Source organism: Ranitomeya imitator, chromosome 5 (genome assembly GCF_032444005.1).
Source record: "Ranitomeya imitator isolate aRanImi1 chromosome 5, aRanImi1.pri, whole genome shotgun sequence".
Classification (NCBI taxonomy): Eukaryota; Metazoa; Chordata; class Amphibia; order Anura; family Dendrobatidae; genus Ranitomeya; species Ranitomeya imitator.
The window spans coordinates 481148676-481168582 of NC_091286.1; the positions used below are offsets into that span (position 1 = coordinate 481148676).

The window sequence follows — 19907 nt, forward strand, 5'->3', positions numbered from 1 at the left end:
AACCTAGTCCAACAGTTATAATCTTCTGCTGATAAAACACTGATTGTCTGAATACTACAACACATAGCCCAATAAGTGACACATGCTTGGAATTTGGCTCTTTTTACCTATACTTTGTTATTCTCTTATATTAACCCCCTTCACCCCAAAGCCTGTTTATACCTTACTGACCAAGCCAATTTTTCCAATTCTGATGACTGTCACTTTATGAGGTCACAGCTCTGGAACACTTCAACGGATCCCACTGGTTCTGAGATTGTTTTCTTGTGACATATTGTACTTTACTTTATGATAGTGGTAACATTTCTTTGATATGACTTGAGTTTATTTGTGAAAAAAAAATGGAAATTTGGTGACAATTTCACAATTTTCAAATTTTTTATTTTTATGCCCTTAAATCAGAGAGTCATATTGCACAAAATGGTTAATAAATAACATCAGCACAAGTTTGGAAGCATAATTTTTTTTTGTTAGGAAGTTATAAGGGTTAAATGTTGACCAGCGATTTACTGTATAATTTTTACAACAAAATTTGCAAAACCATTTTTTTTAGGGACACCTCACATTTGAAGTGATTTTGAGGGCCTATATGACAGAAAATGCCCAAAAGTGACACCATTCTAAAAACTGCACCCCTCAGGGTACTCAAAACCACATTTAAGAAGTTTATTAACCCTTCAGGTGCTTCACAAGAATTTTTGGAGTGTGGAAGAAAAAAAATAAACATTTACTTTTCTTTCACAAAAATGTTCCTTTAGACTTATTTTTTTTAACTTTCACAAGAGAAACAGGTGAAAATGGACCATACATTTTGTTGTGCAATTTCTCCTGAGCATGCTGATACCCCATATGTGGGGGAAATCTACTATTTGGGAGCACAGCAGGGCTTGGAAGCAAAGGAGCGCCTTTTCACTTTTTGAATGTAAAATTTGCTGGCATAATTAGCAGATTCCATGTCTTGTTTGAAGAGCCCCTGATGTGCCTAAACAGTGGTAACTCCCAACAAATGACACCATTTTGGAAACTAGACCCCGTATGAAACTTATCTAAATGTGTATTGAGCACCTTCAACCCACAGGTACTTCACAGAAGTTTATAACATTGAGTCGTGAAAATAAAAAAATCACACTTTTTCCAGATAAATCTTTTTTATCTCCAAATTTTGCATTTTCGTAAGGGTAACAGGAGAAATTGCTCCATAAAATTTGTTGCGCAATTTCTCTTGAGTGCGCAGATACCCAATATGTGGAGGAAAACAACTGCTTTGGTGCATGGCAGGGCTCGGGAGGGAAGGAGCGCCATTTGACTTCTTGAATGTAAAATATGCTGGAATAATTAGTGGTTGCCATGTTGTGCTTGGAGAACCCCTGATGTGCCTAAACAGTGGAAACCCCTCACAAGTGACACCATTTTGGAAACTAGACCCTGTATAGAATTTATTTAGATGTATATTGAGCACCTTGAACCCACAGATGCTTCACAGAAATTTATAACGTAGAGCCATGGAAATAAAAAATCACATTTTTCCCAAATAAATCTTTTTTTAGCTCCGTATTTTGCATTTTCATAAGGGTAACAGGAGAAATTGCTCCATATACTGTAATTTGTTGTGCAATTTCTCCTGAGTACACCGATACCCCATATGTGGGGGAATACTACTGTTTGGGTGCATGGCAGGGCTTGGAAAAGGAGTGTCATTTGACTTTTTGAATGCAAAATTTGATGGAATAATTAGCGGACGCCATGTCACGTTTGAAGAGCCCTTGATGTGGCTAAACAGTGGAAAACCCCCACTTACAGCATTTTGGAAACTAGACCCCTTTGGGAACTTATCTAGATGTGTATTGAGCACCTTGAATCCCCAGTTGCGTCACAGAAGTTTGTAAAGTTACACTGTGATTATAAAAAAAATCTAATTTTTCCCACAAAAATCTGTTTTACCTACAAATTGTGTATTTTCACAAGGGCAAAAGGAGAAAATCGACCCCAAAGTTTGTTGTTCAATTTCTTCTGAGTTCACCAATACACCATATGTGGTCAAAAACTACTTTTGAGGCACAGTGCAAAGCTCAGATGGGACGGAGTGCAGATTTTGCTGCACTTGTTTGAGGGTGCCATGTTACATTGGCAGAGTCCTTGAGGTACCAGAACAGCAGAACCCCCCATAAGTGACCACATTTTACCAATTAAACCTCTCAATGAATTTATCTAGTGGTGCAGTGATTATATTGACACCACAGGTGTGTTACAGACTTTTATACCATTAGGTAGTGGAGAAAAAATAATTTACATTTTTACCACCAAGATTGTGAGTGAGCCCCAAGGTTTACATTTTCACAATCGGAAATGGGTAAATATGGCACCAGAATTTGTCCCACAATTTCTGCTGAATATAGAAATACCCCATATATGGCTGTACAGTACTACTTTTCCATACGGAGTGACTCTGGAGGGATGTTGCACTATTTGCCTCCTGGAGAGCAGATTTTCCTAGACTAGTTTGCAGATTCCATATCCATATACAGAGCCCTTCAGGTCGGTGCGATTACAGCGATACCAGATTTATATCGGATTTTTTTGTTTGGCAGCTGTCACACACTAAAATATGCTTTTCATTGCGAAAACTAGTTTTTGCATTATCATATTTTGAGAGCTAAAATTTTTTCATATTTCGTCCAACAGAGTCATGTGATGGCTTGCTTTTTGCGGGACGAGCTGACATTTTGATTCATACCATTTTTGAGCATATGACATTTTTTGATCGCTTTCTATTCTGATTTTTGGGAGACAGAATGAACAAAAAACAGGAATTCAGGATTTTTTTTATACTGCGTGTGGTAAAATTGGTAAGAGCTTTATTATTCGGGTCAGTACGATTACAGCGATACCTCATTTATATCTTTTTTATGTTTTGGCACTTTTAGGCTGGTTTCACGTTTTTTGCTGCTGCGTTTTAGCACTAAAAAACGCATGCGGTTTTTTTCCTATACTTAACATTAATGCGTTTTGCTGCGTTTTGCCACTGCATGCGTCGTTTCTATGCATGCGTTGTGTTGCAGAAATGCAACATGTAGTAATTTCTAGTGCCGTTTTTTTGCCACAAAAAACGCATGAGTTTTTTTGCGGCAAAAAAACGTATTGCTGTCTATGTAAACGCATGCGTTTTTAAGCACATGCGTTTTAATAGAAAAACACAAGAATACACACTGATAAGCAAACCCCCAACCCTAACCCTAACCCTAAGTGATCCTAACCCTAACCCTAAGGGATCCTAACCCTAAGTATTAGGGTTAGGATCCCTTAGGGTTAGGGTTAGGGTTAGGATCCCTTAGGGTTAGCATTAGGATCCGTTAGGGTTAGGGTTAGGGTTAGGGTTAGGATCCCTTAGGGTTAGGGTTAGGGTTAGGATCCCTTAGGGTTAGGGTTAGGATCCCTTAGGGTTAGCATTAGGATCCGTTAGGGTTAGGGTTAGGGTTAGGATCCCTTAGGGTTAGGGTTAGGGTTAGGATCCCTTAGGGTTAGGGTTAGGGTTAGGATCCCTTAGGGCTTAGCCTTACACAATAAAAACTATTTTATAGAAAAAATAATTATTTTTACATCGCTTTATTCTGAGAGCTATAACTTTTTGCTTTTCTGCTGATGGAGCTGTATGGCAGCTTGCTTTTTGCGGGACAAGATGATGTTTTCAGTGGTACCATTTTTATTAACATCCATCTTTTTGATTGCGTTTTATTGCACTTTTTGTTTGGCAGTATGATGATAAAGCATTGTTTTTTGCCTAATTTTTTATTTATTTATTTTTTTACGGTGTTCACTGAAGGGGTTAACTAGTGGGACAGTTTTATAGAGCGAGTCATTACGGATGCGGCAACACCAAATATATATATTTTTATTGTTTTTTTTTTATTTACATAAATAAATGTATTAATTGGAAATTTCTTTCTTTCTTTTTCTTTATTTAGGGATTTAAAAAAAATATTTTTACACTTTGTAATATTTGTTTTAAACTTTTTTACATTGTTCCAGAAAGGGACACTACTATATTACATCAGATCACTGATCTAACACTCTGCAATGCAGAGTATCAGATCAGGATCTGACAGGCAGGGAAGGAGGTGTCTCAGGTCCTGCTCTCAGCAGGCGCTCACAAGCCACCTTCCCTACAGGACCCGGAAGGACTCTGCAGCCATCTTGGTGCTGGGGGTCTCCATGGAGACCATTAGGACAGCGCGCAGACAGCCCCCTCCCTGCGAGATGCCTCTCTATGTCGCTGTCACTAGGGTTGAGCGAAACGGGTCGAACATTTTCAAAAGTCGCCGACTTTTGGCTAAGTCGGGGTTTCATGAAACCCGATCCGACCCCTGTGCGGGGTCGGCCATGCGGTACGCGACTTTCGCGCCAAAGTCGCGTTTCAATGACGCGAAAAGCGCCATTTCTCAGCCAATGAAGGTAAACGCAGAATGTGGGCAGCGTGATGACATAGGTCCTGGTCCCCACCATCTTAGAGAAGGGCATTGCAGTGATTGGCTTGCTGTCTGCGACGTCACAGGGGCTATAAAGAGGCGTTCCCGCCGACCGCCATCTTACTGCTGCTGATCTGAGCTTAGGGAGAGGTTGCTGCCGCTTTGTCAGAAGCAGGGATAGCGTTAGGCAGGGTCCATTAACCACAAAACCGCTTGCGCTGCAGCGATTTGCACTGTCCAACACCACCCTCGGTGTGCAGGGACAGTGGAAGTTTTTTTTTTTTTTTTTTCCCCTCAGCGCTGTAGCTCATTGGGCTGCCCTAGAAGGCTCCCTGATAGCTGCATTGCTGTGTGTACGCCGCTGTGCAAACCAACTGCTTTTTTCAAAGCACAAATCCTCTTGTTCCTTCCTTTCTGCACAGCTATCTTTTTTGTTTGTCCACACTTTTTATTTCATTTGTGCATCAGTCCACTCCTTATTGCTGCCTGCCATACCTGGCTGAGATTACTGCAGGCAGGGAGATAGTAGCTGCCTGCCATACCTGGCTGAGATTACTGCAGGCAGGGAGATAGTAATTGTAGGACATTCCCTGTTTTTTTTTTTTTTTTTTTTTTGGTGGGAGATTAAGATTGGCAATTTGGCATTTCTGCTAGAGTGCCATCCCTGTGTGTGCCATCTCTCTCACATAGTGGGCCATAGAAAGCCTTTTCATTTTTCTGTATTTTTTTTTGTGGGGTGTATAAATTCTCCCTGATAAAAATACAGTGGGAGATTAATATTGGCCTTTGGGCTTGTGTGCCAGTCCTGAGTGTGCCATCTCTCTCACAAATAGTGGGCCATAGAAAGCCTATTTTATTTTTTTTTGGGTTTTATAAATTCTCCCTGAAAAAAGGGAGATTAATATTGGCCTCTGGGCTTGTGTGCCAGTTGTGAGCGTGCCATCTCTCTCACAAATAGTGGGCCATAGAAAGCCTATTTAATTTTTTTTTTGGTTTTATAAATTTTCCCTGAAAAAAGGGAGATTAATATTGGCCTCTGGGCTTGTGTGCCAGTTGTGAGCGTGCCATCTGTGCCAGTCCTGAGCGTGCCATCTCTCTCACAAATAGTGGGCCATAGAAAGCCTATTTAATTTTTTTTTTGGTTTTATAAATTTTCCCTGAAAAAAGGGAGATTAATATTGGCCTCTGGGCTTGTGTGCCAGTTGTGAGCGTGCCATCTGTGCCAGCCCTGAGCGTGCCATCTCTCTCACAAATAGTGGGCCATAGAAAGCCTATTTAATTTTTTTTTTTGGTTTTATAAATTCTCCCTGAAAAAAAGGGAGATTAATATTGGCCTCTGGGGTTGTGTGCCAGTTGTGAGCGTGCCATCTGTGCCAGTCCTGAGCGTGCCATCTCTCTCACAAATAGTGGGCCATAGAAAGCCTATTTAATTTTTTTTTTGGTTTTCATAAATTTTCCCTGAAAAAAGGGAGATTAATATTGGCCTCTGGGCTTGTGTGCCAGTTGTGAGCGTGCCATCTGTGCCAGTCCTGAGCGTGCCATCTCTCTCACAAATAGTGGGCCATAGAAAGCCTATTTAATTTTTTTTTTGGTTTTATAAATTTTCCCTGAAAAAAGGGAGATTAATATTGGCCTCTGGGCTTGTGTGCCAGTTGTGAGCGTGCCATCTGTGCCAGTCCTGAGCGTGCCATCTCTCTCACAAATAGTGGGCCATAGAAAGCCTATTTAAATATTTTTTTGGTTTTATAAATTCTCCCAGAAAAAAAGGGAGATTAATATTGGCCTCTGGGCTTCTGTGCCAGTCCTGAGCGTGCCATCTGTGCCAGTCCTGAGCGTCCCATCTCTCTCACAAATAGTGGGCCATAGAAAGCCTATTTTTTTTTTTTTTTGGGTTTTAGAAATTCTCCCTGAAAAAAAAAGGGAGATTAATATTGCCCTTTGGGCTTGTGTGCCAGTACTAAGCGTTCCATCTCTCTCTCTCTCTCAGTCAGTGGGCCATAGAACGCCTATTTTTGGTTTTATTTGTTTTCTAAATTCTCCCTGAAAAAATCATTTTATTTTATTTGGTTTCTAAATTCTTCCTGATAAAATCATATTTTTTTTATTATTTTTTTTTCTAAAGTCTCCCTGAAAAAAAAAAAAAAAAAACAACCAAAAAAAACAGTGGGAGATTAATATTGGCCTTTCTGCTTGTGTGCCAGTCTTGACTCCTGGGTGTGCCATCTGTCTCTCTCTCTCTCTCTCTCTCTCTCTCTCTCTCTCTCTCTCTCTCCAATTGTGGTCCATAGAAAGCCTATATTTTTTTTCCTTGATTTGGGTTCAAAAATTTACCAGAGAAAATAACTACATCAATCATTGGTAGAAAAATATTGGCCTCTGGGCTTGTGTGCCACTCCTGACTCCTGTGTGCGTCATCTCTCAGTCAGTGGGCCATAGAATGCCTATTTTTGTTTTTATTTGTTTTATAAATTCTCCCTGAAAAAATCATTTTATTTTATTTGGTTTCTAAATTCTTCCTGATAAAATCATATTTTTTTTATTATTTTTTTTTCTAAAGTCTCCCTGAAAAAAAAAAAAAAAAAACAACCAAAAAAAACAGTGGGAGATTAATATTGGCCTTTCTGCTTGTGTGCCAGTCTTGACTCCTGGGTGTGCCATCTGTCTCTCTCTCTCTCTCTCCAATTGTGGTCCATAGAAAGCCTATATTTTTTTTCCTTGATTTGGGTTCAAAAATCTACCAGAGAAGATAACTCCATCAATCATTGGTAGAAAAATATTGGCCTCTGGGCTTGTGTGCCACTCCTGATTCCTGTGTGCGTCATCTCTCACTCAGTGGCCCATAGAAAGCATATAGTTTGTTACATTTGTTTTCTAAATTCTCCCTGCAAAAATCAATTTTTTTTTTTTTTGCGGTTTCTAAAGTGTTCCTGAAAAAAATAAAAATAAAAAAAAAATAATAGTGTGACATTAATATTAACATTTGTGCTTCAGTGACAGTCCTGCGTGTGGGGCATCTCTCTAATTTGCAGCCACCAAAAAAAGAGTGTGTAACATTGGCCCTGATTTTCGCTGTGGTCTCACCAACCTGTAAGGGGGTAGCTAAATCATACTGAAGTTATAGCTCACCGTGTAAGTTGTGTGACTGCAACAAATAACGTTAGTTTGGTTACGTTTTTAAAACAATGAGGAAGTCTAGTGGAAGAGGTCGTGGCCGGGGGCGTTCATTGTCAGCTGGTAATGAGGGTAGTGGTAGTGGTGGAGCATCAGGTGGTCGTGGGGAAAAAAATATTGCACCTAAGTCTGGAGCTGTGGAGCCAGGTTCGTCGTCCGGCTACACAAGGCCTCGAACGCTCCCTTTTCTGGGATTAGGAAAACCGCTTTTAAAGCCGGAGCAGCAAGAGCAAGTTTTGGCTTATCTTGCTGACTCAGCCTCTAGCTCTTTTGCCTCCTCTCGTGAAACTGGTAAAAGTAAAAGCAGCGCGTCGTTAGTGGATGTTCACGGTCAGGGACAAGTCACTTCCTTGTCCTCTTCAGCAAAAACAACAACAGAGAAGAATGCAGCAGGCGACACAACGGGTTACTCCATGGAGCTCTTTACACATACCGTCCCTGGCTTAGAAAGTGAAGCAGTTAACAGTCCATGCCCATTACAAATTGAATCTGACATGGAGTGCACTGACGCACAGCCACAGCCAGACTACTATGCTGGTCCTTTGACTCAGACCACAACATTGCCCTCGCAGGGTGGTGATCAAGAATCAGACCCTGATGAGACTATGTTGCCCCATCACGAACGCTATACCACCGAACGACACGGTGACACAGACGAAGTTGCGCAGGAGGTACAAGAAGAGTTATTAGATGACCCAGTTCTTGACCCCGATTGGCAGCCATTGGGGGAACAGGGTGCAGGCGGCAGCAGTTCTGAAGCAGAGGAGGAGGAGGGGCCGCAGCAGGCATCAACATCGCCACAGGTTCCATCTGCCGGGCCCGTATCTTGCCCAAAACGCGTGGCAAAGCCAAAACCTGGTGGAGGACAGCGTGGCCATCCGGTTAAAGCTCAGTCTGCAATGCCTGAAAAGGTATCCGATGCTAGAAAGAGTGCAGTCTGGCATTTTTTTAAACAACATCCAATTGATCAGCGCAAAGTCATCTGTCAAAAATGTTCTACTTCCTTAAGCAGAGGTCAGAATCTGAAAAGTCTCAATACTAGTTGCATGCATAGACATTTAACCACCATGCATTTGAAAGCTTGGACTAACTACCAAACGTCCCTTAAGGTTGTTGCACCCTCGGCCAATGAAGCTAGTCATCAACGCAACATCCCTTCCGGCAGTGTAGGACCACCATTTAGCGCACCACCTGCTGTATCTGTGCAGGTATCTTTGCCAGGCCAAAGCAGTCAGGGTCAGGGAATCACCAGTTTCGTAGTAGGAAACACTGCATCTAGGGCACCGGCGGCAACAATACCATCTCCCACCGTCTCTCAGTCTGCCATGTCCACCGGCACCCCCGCTAGTTCCACGATCTCCAGCTCTCCAGTCCAGCTCACCCTACATGAGACTATGGTTAGAAAAAGGAAATACTTAGCCTCGCATCCGCGTACACAGGGTTTGAACGCCCACATAGCTAGACTAATCTCGTTAGAGATGATGCCCTACCGGTTAGTTGAAAGCGAAGCTTTCAAAGACCTGATGGACTACGCTGTACCACGCTACGAGCTACCCAGTCGACACTTTTTTTCCAGAAAAGCCATCCCAGCCCTCCACCAGCATGTTAAAGAGCGCATCGTCCATGCACTCAGGCAATCTGTGAGCACAAAGGTGCACCTGACAACAGATGCATGGACCAGTAGGCATGGCCAGGGACGTTACGTGTCCATCACGGCACACTGGGTAAATGTGGTGGATTCAGGGTCCACAGGGGACAGCAAGTTTGGGACAGTTCTGCCTAGCCCACGGTCTAGTAAACAGTTGTCTGTAGCCGTTCGCACCCCCTCCTCCTCCTCCTCCTCCTCGTCCTCCTGCAGAAGCAAGAGCTCGTCCACAGACCGCAGTCGCACAAACACTCCATCCGCACCTGCCACAGTTGCACACCAGGTCTCCCATTATGGGGCAGCTACTGGCATACGTCAGCAGGCTGTATTGGCTATGAAGTGTTTGGGCGACAATAGACACACCGCGGAAGTTCTGTCCGAGTTCTTGCAGCAAGAAACGCAGTCGTGGCTGGGCACTGTAGATCTTGAGGCAGGCAAGGTAGTGAGTGATAACGGAAGGAATTTCATGGCTGCCATCTCCCTTTCCCAACTGAAACACATTCCTTGCCTGGCTCACACCTTAAACCTGGTGGTGCAGTGCTTCCTGAAAAGTTATCCGGGGTTATCCGACCTGCTCCTCAAAGTGCGTGGACTTTGCGCACATATCCGCCGTTCGCCTGTACACTCCAGCCGTATGCAGACCTATCAGCGTTCTTTGAACCTTCCCCAGCATCGCCTAATCATAGACGTTGCAACAAGGTGGAACTCAACACTGCACATGCTTCAGAGACTGTGCGAACAGAGGCGGGCTGTTATGTTTTTGTGGGAGGATACACATACACGGGCAGGCAGTAGGATGGCAGACATGGAGTTGTCAGGTGTGCAGTGGTCGAAGATTCAAGACATGTGTCAAGTCCTTCAGTGTTTTGAGGAATGCACACGGCTGGTTAGTGCAGACAACGCCATAATAAGCATGAGCATCCCCCTAATGCGTCTGCTGATGCAAAGTTTGACGCACATAAAGGATCAGGCGTCTGCACCAGAGGAAGAGGAAAGCCTTGATGACAGTCAGCGATTGTCTGGTCAGGGCAGTGTACATGACGAGGTACCGGGCGAAGAGGAGGTGGAGGATGAGGAGGATGATGGGGATGAGTATATTTTTAATGAGGAAGCTTTCCCGGGGGCACGGGAAATTGGTGGCGTGGCAAGGCCGGGTTCTGGTTTTTTGAGGGACACAAGTGACGTAGATTTGCCTGCAACTGCCCCTCAACCAAGCACAACCGCAGATTTGACAACGGGAACTTTGGCCCACATGGCGGATTATGCCTTGCGTATCCTCAAAAGGGACACACGCATTACAAAAATGATGAACGATGACGATTACTGGTTGGCCTGCCTCCTTGATCCTCGCTATAAAGGCAAATTGCAAAATATTATGCCACATGAGAACTTGGAACTAATATTAGCAACAAAACAATCAACTCTTGTTGACCGTTTGCTTCTGGCATTCCCTGCACACAGCGCCCGTGATCGTTCTCACACGAGCTCCAGGGGCCAGCAGACCAGAGGTGTTAGAGGGGCAGAAATCAGAAGTGGCGTTGGCCAGAGGGGTTTTCTGACCAGGTTGTGGAGTGATTTTTCTATGACCGCAGACAGGACAGGTACTGCAGCATCAATTCAAAGTGACAGGAGACAACATTTGTCCAGTATGGTTACAAACTATTTTTCATCCCTTATCGACGTTCTCCCTCAACCGTCATTCCCATTTGATTACTGGGCATCCAAATTAGACACCTGGCCAGAATTGGCAGAATATGCATTGCAGGAGCTTGCTTGCCCGGCAGCTAGTGTCCTATCAGAAAGAGTATTCAGTGCTGCAGGTTCAATACTAACCGAAAAAAGGACTCGTCTGGCTACCCAAAATGTAGATGATCTAACCTTCATTAAAATGAACCACAACTGGATTTCAAAATCTTTTGCCCCACCCTGCCCGGCTGACACCTAGCTTTCCTATGAAAAGGTCTTGCCTGTGGACTATTCTGAATGACTTTTCCAATCTCGTAATTTTCTTCACCTGATTGTCCAGCATACGACATGTTTCCACCTCACGAAATGGCCAAACTCCCCACACGGGGCCGTGCTATCGACACTTTGCGCTTGGACCCTTGAGAGTGCTGTTTGTCTGAAGAGGTGGGTGTGGCCGCTTTTGGTCGACGGCACTGCCACTGGGTCCCTCATAGTACAATAAAGTGTCTCTGGCGGTGGTGGTGCGCACCCAACGTCAGACACACCGTTGTAATATGAGGGGCCCTGTGCCTGTACCGCCGGCCACAAGACAGTTCCCCCCCCCAGCTCAAACAGTGCTCTACCACTAGCAAAATTATCTCTCACAGCTTCACCAATGTGTAGTCTAGGCGCTGACATCCTTCAATGCCTGGCACTGACAATACCATTGTTTTGACATTTTTGTTATGTTAGGCCTTCGAAGCCTGTCTGCGGTCCCTTCTTTCTACAACTACTACACTGACCAGGCCACTGCTGGCCGTGTTACCCTGGAACCAATTTAAAAGTGCCTACAGTCAGCCCAATTTTGTTATGTTAGGCCTTGGAAGCCTGTCTGCGGTCACTCCTTCCACTAGACTTCCACTGACCAGACCACTGCTGCCCGTGTACCCCTGGAACCAATTTAAAAGTGCCTACAGCCAGCCCAAGTTTGTTATGTTAGGCCTTGGAAGCCTGTCTGCGGTCACTCCTTCCACTAGACTTCCACTGACCAGACCACTGCTGCCCATGTACCCCTGGAACCAATTTAAAAGTGCCTACAGCCAGCACAAGTTTGTTATGTTAGGCCTTGGAAGCCTGTCTGCGGTCACTCCTTCCACTAGACTTCCACTGACCAGACCACTGCTGCCCATGTACCCCTGGAACCAATTTAAAAGTGCCTACAGCCAGCCCAAGTTTGTTATGTTAGGCCTTGGAAGCCTGTCTGCGGTCACTCCTTCCACTAGACTTCCACTGACCAGACCACTGCTGCCCGTGTACCCCTGGAACCAATTTAAAAGTGCCTACAGCCAGCCCAAGTTTGTTATGTTAGGCCTTGGAAGCCTGTCTGCGGTCACTCCTTCCACTAGACTTCCACTGACCAGACCACTGCTGCCCATGTACCCCTGGAACCAATTTAAAAGTGCCTACAGCCAGCACAAGTTTGTTATGTTAGGCCTTGGAAGCCTGTCTGCGGTCACTCCTTCCACTAGACTTCCACTGACCAGACCACTGCTGCCCATGTACCCCTGGAACCAATTTAAAAGTGCCTACAGCCAGCCCAAGTTTGTTATGTTAGGCCTTGGAAGCCTGTCTGCGGTCACTCCTTCCACTAGACTTCCACTGACCAGACCACTGCTGCCCGTGTACCCCTGGAACCAATTTAAAAGTGCCTACAGCCAGCCCAAGTTTGTTATGTTAGGCCTTGGAAGCCTGTCTGCGGTCACTCCTTCCACTAGACTTCCACTGACCAGACCACTGCTGCCCATGTACCCCTGGAACCAATTTAAAAGTGCCTACAGCCAGCACAAGTTTGTTATGTTAGGCCTTGGAAGCCTGTCTGCGGTCACTCCTTCCACTAGACTTCCACTGACCAGACCACTGCTGCCCATGTACCCCTGGAACCAATTTAAAAGTGCCTACAGCTAGCCCAAGTTTGTTATGTTAGGCCTTGGAAGCCTGTCTGCGGTCACTCCTTCCACTAGACTTCCACTGACCAGACCACTGCTGCCCATGTACCCCTGGAACCAATTTAAAAGTGCCTACAGCCAGCACAAGTTTGTTATGTTAGGCCTTGGAAGCCTGTCTGCGGTCACTCCTTCCACTAGACTTCCACTGACCAGACCACTGCTGCCCATGTACCCCTGGAACCAATTTAAAAGTGCCTACAGCTAGCCCAAGTTTGTTATGTTAGGCCTTGGAAGCCTGTCTGCGGTCACTCCTTCCACTAGACTTCCACTGACCAGACCACTGCTGCCCGTGTACCCCTGGAACCAATTTAAAAGTGCCTACAGCCAGCCCAAGTTTGTTATGTTAGGCCTTGGAAGCCTGTCTGCGGTCACTCCTTCCACTAGACTTCCACTGACCAGACCACTGCTGCCCGTGTACCCCTGGAACCAATTTAAAAGTGCCCACAGCCCTAATTTATTATGTTAGGCCTTGGAAGCCTGTCTGCGGTCACTCCTTCCACTAGACTTCCACTGACCATACACTGCTGCCCATGTACCCCTGGAACAAATTTAAAAGTGCCTACAGCCAGCCCAAGTTTGTTATGTTAGGCCTTCGAAGCCTGTCTGCGTCCCGTTCTTTCAACTACAACTACACTGACCAGGCCACTGATGGCCGTGTTCCCCTGGAACCAATTTTAACTTGCCTACAGCCAGCCCTATGTTATTATGTTAGGCCTTCGAAGCCTGTCTGCGTCCCGTTCTTTCAACTACAACTACACTGACCAGGCCACTGATGGCCGTGTTCCCCTGGAACCAATTTTAACTTGCCTACAGCCAGCCCAATGTTAGGCCTTTGATGCCTGTCTGCCGTCACTCCTTCCACTAGGCCTCCACTGACCTGTCTATTGCTGCCCGTGTACCCCTTGAACCAACCTAATAAAATATTTTAAAAATTAATTTGATTATAAAAAATAAGATCGTGTTGAGATTTCAAATGCAGACATTTTAACAATCAAAACAAACACACAACAAATATCTGGAACTGTACTACAAAGGTCCAACAGCTACAATTTCTTTCTCCTGCAAGAAGTTAACTGAAAGTTTTTTGGAGTTGTTAACACAGATATGGCATCCACCGAGTGTTGTCCTGTCGCGTCTCCTTTAAATTATTTCCAATAAGATGTTAAACTATTAATTTAATAAAATCAATAATTAAAAAATTAATTGAGTAAGTCAAAAGCACATTGCAAATAAACATTAATTACAAATCAAGAAGCATGGCGCGTCCGAGGGTGAGTAGATACCGAATAAGAATATAATCACCCTCGGACGCGCAATGCTTATTTAAAACAGCCTTCCTTCCTAAGAATCAGCCCTTCCGTGGTGTAGAGAGAGGTTGTGTTACACTCCAAGGTGTTCCCCAGGTTGCCTTTCCTGAGCTTCGATCTTCCGGCTCTCGTTTAGTAGCTGTTGGAAACTACGCTGCATTAGGCCTACTAATTGTGTATGGGTGAAACAGTGGCGCATCTGCGGTCCCTCCTTCCACTAGGCCTCCTCTGACCTGTCTACTGCGGCCCGTGTACCCCTTGAACCAACCTAATAAAATATTTTAAAAATTAATTTGATTATAAAAAATAAGATCGTGTTGAGATCTCAAATGCAGACATTTTAACAATCAAAACAAACACACAACAAATATCTGGAACTGTACTACAAAGGTCCAACAGCTACAATTTCTTTCTCCTGCAAGAAGTTAACTGAAAGTTTTTTGGAGTTGTTAACACAGATATGGCATCCACCGAGTGTTGTCCTGTCGCGTCTCCTTTAAATTATTTCCAATAAGATGTTAAACTATTAATTTAATAAAATCAATAATTAAAAAATTAATTGAGTAAGTCAAAAGCACATTGCAAATAAACATTAATTACAAATCAAGAAGCATGGCGCGTCCGAGGGTGAGTAGATACCGAATAAGAATATAATCACCCTCGGACGCGCAATGCTTATTTAAAACAGCCTTCCTTCCTAAGAATCAGCCCTTCCGTGGTGTAGAGAGAGGTTGTGTTACACTCCAAGGTGTTCCCCAGGTTGCCTTTCCTGAGCTTCGATCTTCCGGCTCTCGTTTAGTAGCTGTTGGAAACTACGCTGCATTAGGCCTACTAATTGTGTATGGGTGAAACAGTGGCACATCTGCGGTCCCTCCTTCCACTAGGCCTCCACTGACCTGTCTACTGCGGCCCGTGTACCCCTTGAACCAACCTAATAAAATATTTTAAAAGTTAATTTGATTATAAAAAATAAGATCGTGTTGAGATCTCAAATGCAGACATTTTAACAATCAAAACAAACACACAACAAATATCTGGAACTGTACTACAAAGGTCCAACAGCTACAATTTCTTTCTCCTGCAAGAAGTTAACTGAAAGTTTTTTGGAGTTGTTAACACAGATATGGCATCCACTGAGTGTTGTCCTGTCGCGTCTCCTTTAAATTATTTCCAATAAGATGTTAAACTATTAATTTAATAAAATCAATAATTAAAAAATTAATTGAGTAAGTCAAAAGCACATTGCAAATAAACATTAATTACAAATCAAGAAGCATGGCGCGTCCAAGGGTGAGTAGATACCGAATAAGAATATAATCACCCTCGGACGCGCAATGCTTATTTAAAACAGCCTTCCTTCCTAAGAATCAGCCCTTCCGTGGTGTAGAGAGAGGTTGTGTTACACTCCAAGGTGTTCCCCAGGTTGCCTTTCCTGAGCTTCGATCTTCCGGCTCTCGTTTAGTAGCTGTTGGAAACTACGCTGCATTAGGCCTACTAATTGTGTATGGGTGAAACAGTGGCGCATCTGCGGTCCCTCCTTCCACTAGGCCTCCACTGACCTGTCTACTGCGGCCCGTGTACCCCTTGAACCAACCTAATAAAATATTTTAAAAATTAATTTGATTATAAAAAATAAGATCGTGTTGAGATCTCAAATGCAGACATTTTAACAATCAAAACAAACACACAACAAATATCTGGAACTGTACTACAAAGGTCCAACAGCTACAATTTCTTTCTCCTGCAAGAAGTTAACTGAAAGTTTTTTGGAGTTGTTAACACAGATATGGCATCCACCGAGTGTTGTCCTGTCGCGTCTCCTTTAAATTATTTCCAATAAGATGTTAAACTATTAATTTAATAAAATCAATAATTAAAAAATTAATTGAGTAAGTCAAAAGCACATTGCAAATAAACATTAATTACAAATCAAGAAGCATGGCGCGTCCGAGGGTGAGTAGATACCGAATAAGAATATAATCACCCTCGGACGCGCAATGCTTATTTAAAACAGCCTTCCTTCCTAAGAATCAGCCCTTCCGTGGTGTAGAGAGAGGTTGTGTTACACTCCAAGGTGTTCCCCAGGTTGCCTTTCCTGAGCTTCGATCTTCCGGCTCTCGTTTAGTAGCTGTTGGAAACTACGCTGCATTAGGCCTACTAATTGTGTATGGGTGAAACAGTGGCGCATCTGCGGTCCCTCCTTCCACTAGGCCTCCTCTGACCTGTCTACTGCGGCCCGTGTACCCCTTGAACCAACCTAATAAAATATTTTAAAAATTAATTTGATTATAAAAAATAAGATCGTGTTGAGATCTCAAATGCAGACATTTTAACAATCAAAACAAACACACAACAAATATCTGGAACTGTACTACAAAGGTCCAACAGCTACAATTTCTTTCTCCTGCAAGAAGTTAACTGAAAGTTTTTTGGAGTTGTTAACACAGATATGGCATCCACCGAGTGTTGTCCTGTCGCGTCTCCTTTAAATTATTTCCAATAAGATGTTAAACTATTAATTTAATAAAATCAATAATTAAAAAATTAATTGAGTAAGTCAAAAGCACATTGCAAATAAACATTAATTACAAATCAAGAAGCATGGCGCGTCCGAGGGTGAGTAGATACCGAATAAGAATATAATCACCCTCGGACGCGCAATGCTTATTTAAAACAGCCTTCCTTCCTAAGAATCAGCCCTTCCGTGGTGTAGAGAGAGGTTGTGTTACACTCCAAGGTGTTCCCCAGGTTGCCTTTCCTGAGCTTCGATCTTCCGGCTCTCGTTTAGTAGCTGTTGGAAACTACGCTGCATTAGGCCTACTAATTGTGTATGGGTGAAACAGTGGCACATCTGCGGTCCCTCCTTCCACTAGGCCTCCACTGACCTGTCTACTGCGGCCCGTGTACCCCTTGAACCAACCTAATAAAATATTTTAAAAGTTAATTTGATTATAAAAAATAAGATCGTGTTGAGATCTCAAATGCAGACATTTTAACAATCAAAACAAACACACAACAAATATCTGGAACTGTACTACAAAGGTCCAACAGCTACAATTTCTTTCTCCTGCAAGAAGTTAACTGAAAGTTTTTTGGAGTTGTTAACACAGATATGGCATCCACTGAGTGTTGTCCTGTCGCGTCTCCTTTAAATTATTTCCAATAAGATGTTAAACTATTAATTTAATAAAATCAATAATTAAAAAATTAATTGAGTAAGTCAAAAGCACATTGCAAATAAACATTAATTACAAATCAAGAAGCATGGCGCGTCCAAGGGTGAGTAGATACCGAATAAGAATATAATCACCCTCGGACGCGCAATGCTTATTTAAAACAGCCTTCCTTCCTAAGAATCAGCCCTTCCGTGGTGTAGAGAGAGGTTGTGTTACACTCCAAGGTGTTCCCCAGGTTGCCTTTCCTGAGCTTCGATCTTCCGGCTCTCGTTTAGTAGCTGTTGGAAACTACGCTGCATTAGGCCTACTAATTGTGTATGGGTGAAACAGTGGCGCATCTGCGGTCCCTCCTTCCACTAGGCCTCCACTGACCTGTCTACTGCGGCCCGTGTACCCCTTGAACCAACCTAATAAAATATTTTAAAAATTAATTTGATTATAAAAAATAAGATCGTGTTGAGATCTCAAATGCAGACATTTTAACAATCAAAACAAACACACAACAAATATCTGGAACTGTACTACAAAGGTCCAACAGCTACAATTTCTTTCTCCTGCAAGAAGTTAACTGAAAGTTTTTTGGAGTTGTTAACACAGATATGGCATCCACCGAGTGTTGTCCTGTCGCGTCTCCTTTAAATTATTTCCAATAAGATGTTAAACTATTAATTTAATAAAATCAATAATTAAAAAATTAATTGAGTAAGTCAAAAGCACATTGCAAATAAACATTAATTACAAATCAAGAAGCATGGCGCGTCCAAGGGTGAGTAGATACCGAATAAGAATATAATCACCCTCGGACGCGCAATGCTTATTTACAACAGCCTTCCTTCCTAAGAATCAGCCCTTTCGTGGTGTAGAGAGAGGTTGTGTTACACTAAGGTGTTCCCCGGGTTGCCTTTCATGAGCTTCGATCTTCCGGCTCTCGTTTAGTAGTTGGTGGAAACTACGCTGCATTAGGCCTACAAATTTGGTATGGGGTGTAGAGACAGGTTGTGTTACACTCCAAGGTTTTCACCAGGTTGCCTTTCCTGAGCTTCGATCTTCATGCTCTCGTTTAGTAGTTGTAGAAAAGTACGCTGCATTAGGCCTACAAAATGGGTATGGGGTGGAGAGAGATGGTGTGTTACACTCCAAGGTGTTCCCCAGGTTGCCTTTCCTGAGCTTCGATCTTCATGCTCTCGTTTAGTAGGTGTCGGAAAGTAGGCTGCATTAGGCCTAAAAAATGGGGAATGGGGTGGAGAGAGATGGTGTGTTACACTCCAAGGTGTTCCCCAGGTTTCCTTGCCATTGCTTCGGTCTTCCGACTCTCGTTTAGTAGTTGTAGAAAAGTACACTGCATTAGGCCTAAAAAATGGGTATGGGGTGGAGAGAGATGGTGTGTTACACTCCAAGGTGTTCCCCAGGTTGCCTTTCCTGAGCTTCTATCTTCAGGCTCTCATTAAATTGTGGTTAAATGGAACAACTGCATTTGGCGTACTAGTTGGTTTGGGGCCTACTATCGGTGTCTGCCACTCCTTGCTGTTCTCCTGGTTTCCTGTCCTGAAATTCCATTTTCAGCCTCTCGTTAAGTAGTTGTTAATGTTAGACTGCATTTGGCCTACTTGTTGGGTTGGGGCCTACTATCGGTGTCTGCCACTCCTTGCTGTTCTCCTCCACTGAACAAAGCTGTGCCGCCTGTTTACTACGGTTGCGAATTTTGAACTGCATTTCGACTACTTACTAATTTGGCCCTACTCTCTGTGTCAGCCTCTCATTCCAGTTGTCCTCCACTGCAATGCCCCCTGGTTATTCCTGTGTTACCAATTTTGAACTACATTTAGCCCACTTTCTTCTTTGGGCCTATATCTTTGTTTCCACTTCATCGTGCCCATTGCCCAGCCAGTGATAGATGAGTCTGCTGGTACATTGACCCATAACGCAACATTCCCCGTGCACGCTACACAACAACATTGTGACCCTGCTGAAAGTCAGGTTGCTCTTCCCGCATACCATACCACCTTACACGGGGACAAAGAGGAAGGTGCAGATGAAAGTGCAGGTTCCTTCATCAGGTGGGGGGAGGAATACTAGTTGGCGACGTCACTGGCACAGGGCCTCTCATAGTACGCAAAAGTGTTGCTGCCGGTGGGAGGCGCCCCCGCCGTGCAAACACACCGCTGTACTTTGAGGGGCCCTGTGCCAGTGCCAATGCCAACGAGTGGGCCCCCCCTGCTTGCTCAGGTTCACAGCACTTGCAAAGTTGAAATACTTACCTCTCCCTGCTCCACTGCCGTGACGTGGTCCAGATTTCCTGGGCCCACTAATTACTTGAACCAGCCCTACCCCCCACAACTTTAGCCAAATGACCCCCAATTTCAAATGCCTTCCAATTATTATAAGGTAAATTACGCTTGACAAGCTTCATTAAGAAGAATGGATGGTATTGACATTAAAATGTGTACTCTAGGTGTTTTCCTGGCCCCCACTCA

At 43.8% G+C, this 19907-nt stretch overlaps 1 protein-coding gene across 1 annotated transcript in view; it reads left to right on the top strand.

Annotated features, from left to right (window-relative positions):
* WDR49 (WD repeat domain 49) overlaps positions 1-19907 on the top strand; it is a 279492-nt gene that overhangs the window by 106318 nt on the left and 153267 nt on the right. The window lies entirely within an intron of this gene.